The sequence below is a fragment of the Cornus florida genome, unplaced genomic scaffold, assembly GCF_030987335.1.
Source record: "Cornus florida cultivar Cherokee Brave unplaced genomic scaffold, ASM3098733v1 CherokeeBrave_3.0.0_Hap2_Chr10, whole genome shotgun sequence".
In the NCBI taxonomy this organism is placed as follows: Eukaryota; Viridiplantae; Streptophyta; class Magnoliopsida; order Cornales; family Cornaceae; genus Cornus; species Cornus florida.
The window spans coordinates 90687852-90700119 of NW_026775580.1; positions in this window are offsets into that span (position 1 = coordinate 90687852).

Genomic DNA, 12268 nt, shown 5'->3' on the forward strand with positions numbered 1-12268 from the left:
ATGGAAAAGTCGTAGTTTGTTGACTTTTGTTGAGTTAAAGTCATAGTTGACTATTGATAAATGGAATTACCGATTGATTTTCAATATCGGCAAGTTTATCACGGATCAGTGGTGGATAGATTTAGTTACAGAATTCGCTTTTGAAGATGCTCCCATTTAAACGTTGGGTACAGACGAAAGCTAGTGGTACCAGACTAACGGTACTTTCTATAGACAAATTGGATGGAGGATGCACGGACTGAGTTGCACAACTTTTAGTTCTTCATCCTGGTGGAAACATGATGCTTTACGATAGGCAGGAGAAGGGACATAGTGATTTATCTCCAAGTCTAATATTTATTAGATAGTAGAGATGGACCATCAAAGATCACTAGATCCTTTGCAGCCATTTCCTATACTAAAGTGGAAATGAGAGAGCATTTTATAGATTTAGTTGCGGGATTTCTGATTTTAAGGGTCAGGATTCTGGATGGGAAATTGGTTGACTAATACATTAGGTCAGCTTGATTCTTGTCTATTTCGAACTGCTAGGACTTCAGTTCATACGAATAGAATGGATCACGAGACGGTTTAGATGGATTATAGTGGTGATTCACACTTTATATCAAGTTCCATCTGGTGGAAGCAATGATGTAAATGGATGCTCTCAACAAACGATAGAATATTTAAATCTTTCGATTAGTTGTTAAGTTATCAGATGCATTTATAGCAAGTGTAATAATAACACTTGTTATTACTACGGTAGTTGAGAATGTCAACTTTGAATATTGGAGCTGACCTTAGAGACGGTATTACCTTACTCAAATGGAGTTTAAGGTACTCGAGGAGGATTTAGTAGTTTCTGTAAATAGTGATATGACGATCGGGCAATTGAGCTAGAAAGTTTATAATTTTTCTCGGTGTGCTCAGACCGTTAGAAGGTACATCATGACATCAAATGTCGGTTTTGGTGAACAGATACGGATAAGGATGCATATATAATTGCCTTAAGTGTAAAACCTGCTACAAAGGTGAAAAATTGATCATCAGATATCATAGGAATCTTTAGCCACTTCCTATAACAAATATGGAAGTTGAATTAAATAGGAGTGACGGTCGGTAGGAAGGATCGACATTAATTTGGAATTTCAATTTTCCATATGGAATCCGAGTGGTGGATTGAGAAAGATCGCTTGAAGATATAAATTTGAGTGATGCTTATTTTAGAAATTCACAGTAATTCTATAGTTCAGTGATAGTGGTGTTATAGCATGTGGATGTCCATTATAATGGATGTAAAGTGCTATTTCGAATGAGCTTTATAACGATTTTGGAGCAGCAGTTTTGCTTCATATCTATAGACATAGGAATTAATCGAAAGATTAAATTAGACCATAAAGGATATGCTTGAGGCATATATCCTATGTTTTCATGGACAATTGGAAGCATTTACTTCGCTTTTCAGTTTTTGTCTGTGGTATTGTTGGCACAAGGAGGTTAGGGTGACAACATTTGAGGTTTTGTATATTACCTCGTAGATACCTCTCATTTGTTGGTTTGAAATGGAAGCAAGGGTTGTACAATCAGACCTTGACTTCATTTAAAAATATGCCGGAAAGAGATACTTTCCTTTGTATTGAACTGCGCGTGGTTAGGAGGCGACAGTGGGCTGTTGTAAATAGTTGAACTCGTATACTGGAGTTTTTCTATCAAGGAGTAGTTTGCTCGTTCTGTTTTCCATGTAGGAAGAAAGATGATTTTTGGAGAAAGGTCAATTTTACTTATTACATTGACTTTTAGAGGATTGTGCTTCGCAGTTGAGGCAATCGCCTATGAATTAGCGTTGCCAAATTATTAGCGTTGGGTGTATAGGAGTTTGTTCGTATATTCTATGGCACTTAGAGCTATGCAGATCATTCCCTTGTCAACATGGGGGGATTACGTTGTTGTTTGATACAACCTATGCATTGTATGATTATTGTGTTTCTTAAAATATAGGAACCCTAAATAAATTATAAACATTCCATTATTTATTAATAGATTATCCAATAATACTTAAGTTACCATAATATTATAAAGTAACTTGAAACATAACACGTATCAAATCTATGTATATTTTTATTATTTAAATATAAAACATATACATCAGATTAAATATTACTACTCAAGTTACCATAAAAGAAATTAATAAATTACTTTCCTTTTTATATATGTATATAATATATATCTATATATATACATACACAACTATTCAAGGGTAATAATTCATACACATCCAACCTTCTATCCAAGTAGTCCATGGGACCCAATTTGTTGGCCAATTACCACTAACCATAACCATAAAAGAAAAATAAAATAAAATAATAAAAGAAACCAAAACATTTAATTTACAATTAATCAAAATACCATTTAAGTACGTAATCTAATTAAACAATTAACACATAGACAAATACAAATAATACATAGACACATAATCAAATAATCAAGTAATACCTAATTCAATTAAACACATAAACAATTAGTCAAATAATCAATTAAATAATTAAAAATATAATTAAAACAAATAAATAAATACCGAGACTATCCTTTTAAAATTAGGGGTATTACATTCTTCCCCCCTAACAAAGGAATTCCGTCCTCGGAATTCGCCCTTACTTTCTTCCATTATGCTTGGAAACTATGAGCAAAAAAACATCCTCCTAGTCCTAAGTAGATGCAACCTCACTATGAGGGCTCCACTTAACTCCAATATACCAAATGGTATACAGGGTTCCTATATTTTAAGAAACACAATAATCATACAATACATAGGTTGTATCAAACAACAACGTAATCCTCCCATGTCGACAAGGGAATGATCTGCATAGCTCCAAGTGCCATAGAATATACGAACAAACTCCTATGCACCCAGCGCTAATAATTTGGCAACGTTAATTCATAGGCGACTGCCTCAATTGCGAAACACAATCCTCTAAAAGTCAATGTAATAAGTAAAATTGACCTTTCTCCAAAAATCATCTTTCTTCCTACATGGAAAACAGAACGAGCAAACTACTCCTTGATAGAAAAACTCCAGTATACGAGTTCAACTATTTACAACAGCCCACTGTCGCCTCCTAACCACGCGCAGTTCAATACAAAGGAAAGTATCTCTTTCCGGCATATTTTTAAATGAAGTCAAGGTCTGATTGTACAACCCTTGCTTCCATTTCAAACCAACAAATGAGAGGTATCTACGAGGTAATATACAAAACCTCAAATGTTGTCACCCCAACCTCCTTGTGCCAACAATACCACAGACAAAAACTGAAAAGCGAAGTAAATGCTTCCAATTGTCCATGAAAACATAGGATATATGCCTCAAGCATATCCTTTATGGTCTAATTTAATCTCTCGATTAATTCCTATGTCTATAGATATGAAGCAAAACTGCTGCTCCAAAATCGTTATAAAGCTCATTCGAAATAGCACTTTGCATCCATTATAATGGACATCCACATGCTATAACACCACTATCACTGAACTAGGTTTGGGTTTAAATAAATTTAAATAGACTCAATCATAATGATGCTTGCTATTTGAATGTTTTAAACAAACGAATAAATTTAATCTTTTAATATGTTTAAGCAATTGAGATTAAATGTATAGGATGAATTGGATACGGAGAATGCTTATTTGACGGTATAATAAAATATCATCATGTATAAGATTCAGTTTGTGTAGGACATATGATATAGGAAACTTAAATAAATAATAAGTCATTCCTATTTTGTGATAACTTGATATCATATTATCATAGTTATTTCTGGATTATTTGATGTATTTCCTTAATCGTTACATCAATTGTTATATTATGTGGTTTAATGCACCGGTATGGGACGGTGGCATTCTAGGGACGGATTAACTTATCAGTTAAGTCCTACCTATTTATATAAGGGAATGGATTAACTAAAATGTTAAGTCCTACTTATATTCAAGCCAGGTCAGCTGAACAAGTTGAATGACTTATGGAGGATTAATTTATTATATAAAGGAATGGATTAACTAAAATATTAAGTCCTACTTATATTCAAGTCAGGTCAGCTGAACAAGTTGAATGACTTATGGAGGATTAATTTATACTGGATAAGATGGTTATTAAATTATATATATATAAGTATGGTGCCATGATATGAGCTTGAGTCTCAGGATCAGTGGTTAGGGTGCGTATATTGCCAGGGATGTGTAGCTAGATATAGTGTAGTTGTGCACCCTGGTAGGTCTAGGTACTCATGCCCACTATATGTGCGTTTTGCGTGTTGCCTACTATTCAGGTTGAGACAACCCTATAGTCTAGTGAGGTTCCTTTAGTGTGTGTGTATATATATATATATATATATACGGACTACTAGTTACTGTTGGATTGACTAAGATGTATACGTGTATCGGATCTCTGCTTGAACTGTAGTAAAGTAGAACTTGTTTATGGGCCTGACCCACCATTATTTTTCAGGTGTTCGTCAGGAGTAGAGGTTATTCGTGCTGAGCGAGGATCAATCTACTTCATTCTTCCGATGCTACATAGGAGTTCCTTTATGATTCAGTTTCCTGATTTAGATAGTTATTGCTGTCATTTGTTTAGTTTGGATTTTCTAGGGGTCTACACAATATGGATTCCCGAGTTATATTTTGGAGGATCAGTTGTATCAGAAGAGTTTATTAACTAATGGAAATATATTATGAGGTTTATTATTAAATTATCATTTTAGTTTCTTGTCAGCATTTTATTTATTCTTTTGTACTCTGTGTTCATTTATCATCAATTTGTTTTGATATCATTGGGTATTCGGGCGTGGGCTTGGCCAACCCGCATTCGGAAATCCGAGGATATCACAGTTAACCGCTCTTCCATTCCTAACGACTCTTTCGCTTGATAGGAATCGGCTTTCCAGGCATTTTCCTTCAGAAATAGTCTCATGGGATTCACTGAATACTTTAAATCTCAGTGGAAACCAACTATCTGGGAACATTCCAGCTGAGATTGGTTCTTTGTTGTCCTTACTTCTTTGGACTTGTCAGAGAACGAATTATCCGGTCAAATTCCATCTCAAATTGTCCGTTTAAAGTTAAATTCATTCGACCTTTCTTCTAATAGTCTCAATGGGAGAATCCTAGGTGCGTTAGAAATTGCAGCTTATTATGACAGTTTTTGAACAATCCTGGTCTTTGTTCAATTAACCCATCATTGGGCATTCAAGTTTGCTCTTCAGGAGCAAGAAAATTTGGCAGAATTTCCACCCAGCTTTTTGCTATGTTGATAAGTGTAGCATCAGTTCTGTTCGTTTTAGCTATTATATTCACGTTCTTCATGATCAAGGCTCATCGAAAGAGAGAGGTTGGATTGGATTTGACCTGGAAACTCACTTCATTTCAGATGTTGAACTTCACTGTGTCGAGCATTTTGTCGAGATTGACTGAAAACTGCATAATAGGAAGTGGGGGATCCGGGAAAGTGTATTGCGTTCCAGTCAACAGCTCAGAAGGCGAATTTGTTGCTGTTAAGAGGATTTGGAACAACAGAAAGTTGGACCAAAAACTGGAGAAGCAATTCCTTGCAGAAGTTGAGATTACTAAGCACAATTCGCCACTCCAACATAGTGAAATTGCTGTGCTGTATGTCAAATAAGACCTCGAAACTTCTTGTTTACGAGTTTTTGGAAAATGGTAGCTTGCACGAATGGCTCCATGGAAACAATAGGCGTAGGCAGCGAAGTGTATCAGGTTCGGTCCATCATGTTGTCCTGGACTGGCCTAAGAGGTTCCAGATTGCAGTTGGAGCAGCCCGGGGGCTATGCTACATGCACAATGACTGCTCACCACCTATTCAGCTATTCTTCATCGCGACGTGAAATCAAGCAATATCTTGTTAGATCCCGAATTCAATGCCAAAATAGCAGATTTTGGCTTAGCCAAATTAAAGGATCAAAATACTCAAACAATTTCACATGTGGTTGGCACATTCGGGTATTTTGCTCCAGGTAAGCAATATATATATATATATATATATATACAAAACAGAATGCTCACGGTTTTAATTTGATTACCAATGCGACCAAACTTTAATTATGTACGTTCATCTTCTTAATTATGAATTTCAGAGTATGTCGCTACGAAGAAAACGAACCAGAAGAGTGATGTGTATAGCTACGGGATGGTCCTTCTGGAATTGGCAACTGGACGGTACGCCACAGATGGAAGTATGGGCCTAGCCTATTGGGCAAGGGAGCGTGAGGACAAACACATAGAAGCAGCATTGGATGTGGATCTTAAAGAGGCTTATTACTTGGACGAAATGATGGATGTGTTCAAGCTAGGGATCACTTGCACTGACCCAGATCCTTCTAAGAGGCCCGCCATGGACAGGGTTCTGCAAGCTCTGCAACATCGGCGCAGTCACGCTGCTGTCACCCCTTTTGATGGAGTTGAAGGTTTGACTGTTCAGGATGAATAAATTTTTTTTGGAATATTTCTTCTCCATCGCGATGAACAACTTTATACGTACGAATTGTAACTCCAAGACTATTATTGTCTCTGTTTTAAATAAATAAAATGATAGATTCCTAATGCTCATCACAGATGAGATGTCGTGTTGTTATGTAAACAAAGAGTATCTTTTTTCTTTTGGGAACCAGTTGTTAAAGTTATGATACAAGGAATGTTAAAATAGAAGACATGTTTTGATCTAGATCCCTATCTCAATTTGGATTTAATTTTATTTTTAAAAATAAAAAAAATAAAAAAACGTGTTTTGAACATTTTGACATGAATGGACATGTATTAACCTTGAAAAAATTTAAAACAATTCCATAAGTATTGAAGAAAAGTGCAGTTTGATGTACTGAAAAATATTAATGAAAATTTGACAAGTATCAACTAGGTAAATGTACTTGGACTTATAAGACTATGTTTTAATATGTAACCTGAACCTAAATGCGCTTAAATGTGTTCAAGAATGTGTCCCAAGAAAAACTCCCAGTGATCTAAAGCGAACTCAGAAACTTTTCTTTTGAGAGTGGGCCGAACTAGTACTGACTAACAATTTTTTTTTTTTTTTGGCCAAAAGTAAATGCAGTACATATTTCATTACATATAAAATGAGGATATTTTATTAGCGGATTAAATTCAATTTGTTCAGTATCATTATTGTATTTCAGCTACAATGAAAGTTAGAAGAACATATCCATATAATTTAGGGTAAATTGCAATTAAACCCATCTTGACTTGTAACATTTTACAAAAAAATCAATTTAAAAAATTTCTTTTTCCCCCTCCCAAAAAAAAAATAAATAAATAAACCCGTTGACTTTTTGTAAATTAATCCGGGCTCACTTTTTGGCATTTTGCCAAAAATCCCCAATGTGGTTTATGCAATTCTCCCAATTGTGATAATTTAGATTAAAAAATTCTTTTTATTTCTTTCTTTTTGTATAATAATATTTAAACTTATATTTTCTGTTAGATACGTTCCCATACTTTTAATTAAAAAAAGTATCAAAAAATTAAAATTCAAAGATATGTGTGCAACTCTTATATGTTTACTTATATTATATATTATACATATCATTGTTATATTATTTATATTATATTTTTAATTTATGAAATGTGTGTGCATATATATATATATATATATATATATATATATATATATATATATATATATATCTCAGATGGGCACTTGGTCAAATAATTAGATGGACAAAAATGAATTTTAATTACAAAAAGTAATTAAATGACAAAATACTCAGATGGGCACTTGGTCAAATAATTAGATGGACAAAAATGAATTTTAATTACAAAAAGTAATTAAATGACAAAATAGTAGACTTTTCTCTCATTTTTTTTGGTTTTGTGCACAATTTAATTATGCTAGACATATAACATGTAGTTGCACTCATAACTATACATTTTACTTTTAATTTTTTTATGATTTTCTTTAATAGGATTCAAGGAAGAAAAAAAAACATCTTGATTCATAGTAGTGGAAATTTTTTTCTCCATGGACGTAGCCCTAGAGTTGAGTGAATCATATAAAATATTGTGTTGTACATGAATGCGTGTGATTGTTATCTCTATATATGCTCATGTTGATATAATGTGATAATATTTTCATTATGTGATAAAAGAGAAATTTAAATCTCAACAATAACAGATCATTGAGTGAATTTTCGGGAGTTAATTATTCCTAACAAGTGGTATTATTTGTGTTGAATTTAAGTGCTACTAGCATTCTTTTGATCAACGCTAAGTTATTTGTTTTGGACATAACAGCTAGCAAAGTACATTTTTCACCGTTAATTTGGTTAGTCAAGTGAATACAAAACATTTTAGTATTATATTGAGCACTTTCCTTTTTTTTTTCTTCATTTATTTTTTTTAATTATAATTACACAAATTTAATAAGATAGTTTAAGGAACGAGTGCAAAAAACACTCCTAAAATATATTTTGCGTAGTATTTTTATCCTATTTTTTGAAAAGTGTGCAAAAAACACCATTACTCTTTTCACATTGTGCAAAAATATCACTCAATCAGAAATTTGATATAAATTAGTGCTAAAATACCCGTTTTGCCCTTTTACTCTTTCAAAAATATCAAAGCGGATATATATAATATTAGTCTCATAGTATAGGGGTGTTATGTGTACATTACCTTCTTCTTTTTTTCTTTTTCTTTTTCTTTTTTCTTTTTGAAACTTTGATAATTTGTAGAACAAGGATTTAAATTTTTTAAGATTTCAGTCTACGATTTTCAACTAATTTTTTTTAATTATTTTATTTTCGTACCAACACTGTTAAACAAACAAAAAAGGAAAAATCTCAATATCAGTGTGCATGTGTTTTCGGAGTTTGGAACAAATTTGTTTTCTTCAGTTTGCACTTTATTTTCATTTTGTATTTTCTATTTTGATCTTTTCTAGTCCATTGTCGACGTCATCCAATAGTGTCATTTTACAAAATTATTTATTTTTATAAATTTTATAAAATGGTTCACTAAGAGTAATTTAATCGACTTATGGTTTAAATTTGTCGTAAGAACTTATTTGCACCAAATTAAAATTTTAAGGGTGTTTTTTGCACTTGAGGAGTGTGATATACACTATAAACATACTTTTAGGATGTTTTCTGCACTTGACCCATAATGATAAAAATTCTCACCTTACATAATTTTAGTGTGATATACACTATTGAAGATGCAAGAAATTTTCCCTCTCAAATTAGAAAGAGTAATTCTACACTTCAATATTTTTCAACCTCTTTTCCCTCTATTTTCAGCCTATTTATAGACTGTTACAGACCTTCTAGATATTTTCTAACTAACTTCTTGAGCTGGGCTTTTCTTCATTGTGGGCTCAGTTCCTTCCATTCGAAACTGGGCTTCTAACCTAATTTCATGATCTCGGGCTTGATTAATGAAGACTCAATCCAAAACGGTAGTCTTTGTCCTACCCACTTATAACCACCTAGATCGTACCTGGCCCAAGTCATTTCACGTACCCTCATCTGCCCCCACAATCTCCCCCTAATTAATTAGGGTGGGATTATCAAAAGGACATAATCATGACATGACGGCTCGAAGTGGTGACGTGGGGAAGTAAACGGTTGGTTCAGAGATTGATGCTTTGAGATCTGTTGCACCATCTTCAACATAGCCCCTTGAAGGTCGAACCACCTTTACTTTAAAAGTCCTAACTCATTATTTCTTGCCTTTCTTCAACCTTTCTCACCTCCATCCTCTTCGATTGTTTCTGTCACCCACCTGTACTTTCCGGCAAGCTCTCTACACTTTCTCCGGTGAGTTTTCCCTTCGTGATTTGATTTTTACTTTGTTACAGGGTATTTTGCAAACTCTCTTTACAAGGTTAGTTCCTTCCTCTTGCTGCTTTCCTTAAAAGAAAGGAATTTTATACTTAAAAACTTCTCTCCCCTTTTTATGGCTCCCCTCAATTTAGACGTTATTCGTTCGAGGAACAATATTCCCAATGACGTCTCCCTTAGGGTTTACCCCACGAGTCTGGATGAAAGTTCCGATGAGGGTCTTCTTCCTGGGGAGATTCTCCTCTCAGCTCTTCATCTGAATGTACTCAGATTTCCTTTACACCCGTTCTTCTGCTATGTCTTCAATAAATTAGGGTTTTTCCCTCTTCAGGTTAACCCTAACTTCTTTAGGGTGATTTCAGTCCTTTTTTAATTTTGAATCTTGATAGGGGTCTTGACCTAGATATCATTGACCTTCTCCTTTGTTATCAAATCGTTAAAACCAGAAGCAATGAAATGTACCTTCATTTCCATCCTATCAAGAAACGATCCATCTGTACGGATAAGTTCTCATTTGAAAAGGGTTGGAGAAAAAACCTAATTGGAGTCAGTGGAAATTGGGGAACACCACTCGCTCAGACCTTCCCCATCCCAACCACTTTTGGGGAGTGCTCTGTCCTTCAATATAAAAAATTTAAGACGCATCCCTTTGATTGCCATTGTGAAACCTGTCTTCCTCGTTTCTGTTCTTTTCTTTGTAGTTGCCTTTAAATAAATCATGATGAGTTGGTTTACAGCATTTGCAGGCCAGGCTTGACACTTTGAAGGAAAGAGTTCTGAACAATGTCCCCTCAGCCACTGACCTGCTCACCCCTAACAATCTCTCTGACATATCCGTCTTTGGATCCGCCATGGAGAATATCCAAATTCCTTCTTTTAGCAGGAGGAGGCGTTCTACTCCTACTCTATCAGCTGCACCAACCACCACAGCTGCCACTTCAGCTACCCCGACTCTAGCTCCAACTGCTGAGCATCCGACCACTGAGCTCCCTACATCCACTTCTACTAAAGTTCAGCCTACCTTGCCGAACAATAAACCCTCTGACATTTTGAATGAAACTTCCCCAGATGATACTCAGGATGCTGGGGGTTCTTTTCAGAGCAGTGGAGGATCTCCTCTAACCCAAGCTGGCATTTCCGATAAGAGCTTAGGAAAAAGACCAATGCCTGAAGGTGGTATTGATCAGAGTGACGTCCTTCCAGTACAGAGGGCTCGAACTTCCTTCAGGGTCACCAACCCTAGCCCCCCTCCTAGGCTATCCATCTCAGAGGGTGAATCAGCCAGAACTTCTAGCTCTTTACCAACAGTGACCCCATGGCGCCCCTTACTCAGCCGTGAGGATGGTTCAATCATCGCTCCCACAGATTCCTTATTCAAGGATCCACTCACATCATTTGCCTTTTACAAAGACTTTTAGACTCCCAAAGACATTGAAGTTTAGAACAAAATGACCTTCAATGAAATGTATCAGAGATTCCCAGCAGCTGCTATTGAGGTAATTCTTCCTCTCCTCTTTATATATTTTCTCTTGTTCTGATTACTTGACTGTTGTACTTAACAGAACACCTTTGCCTTTGTGCAGACTCTATTTGGGATGTTCACATTTCAAAAGAGCATCAAAGTTCTAACCAAGAAGCTCAAATCCCTCTCTGCCAATCTTAAAAGATCTGTTGACTCGGAGAGGCTAACTGAGAACAAAAACACTGAGCTGTTGGTTAACCTGAATGAATCAGATAAAATGATAAACGCTCTGAGGATTGAGAGGGACGCTCTTAAGGTTGAGCAGGATGCTTTAAAAACTGAGCGGGATGCTCTTCAAGATGATACCGAAGTTCTAAAAACAGAGACGAACATCGCACAGACAAAGAGGGATGCACTAAAGGCTGAGAAGGGGGACCTTCAGTGCACTTTGATTGCTAAACAGTTTGATAGTTCCAATCTGAGAAAAAGTTCTCAAATGAGCGCTATGCTCTTCTAAACGTCATAGGCAGAGTTGATGGTGGCATGAGAGCTCTACATGCTCGTTTCACCAGGATTAGGGCTCTTAGGTATGCTAAGGGGTGTAGAGATAGTTTCATTGACTGTTCTCCCCTCGAGGACAAGTCGAGCTCCTGTGCTGGTCCAGATGAGCTAGATACCTCTCTGAATATTGTCTTGCCGAACACTTATCAGGATCCACCCTCTGCTGCTACTGAAAATATTTTCATTGAGTGCCAAGAGATCGCAGCTTCAGGGATCATCCTGCCCTTTTACCCTCTGAACGTTCCTCCCATCACCACCATTGTTCCTTCCACATCAGTTGCCTCTCACAGAATTTTACTGACTAAGGAGGTCATTCATCTTGACTCTCCCCTAAGGATGGTGATGCAGTCAATGGTAAAGAGAACAACAACCTTCCAACTGGTAATGATGGGGAAGGCAATGGATCCGGGCT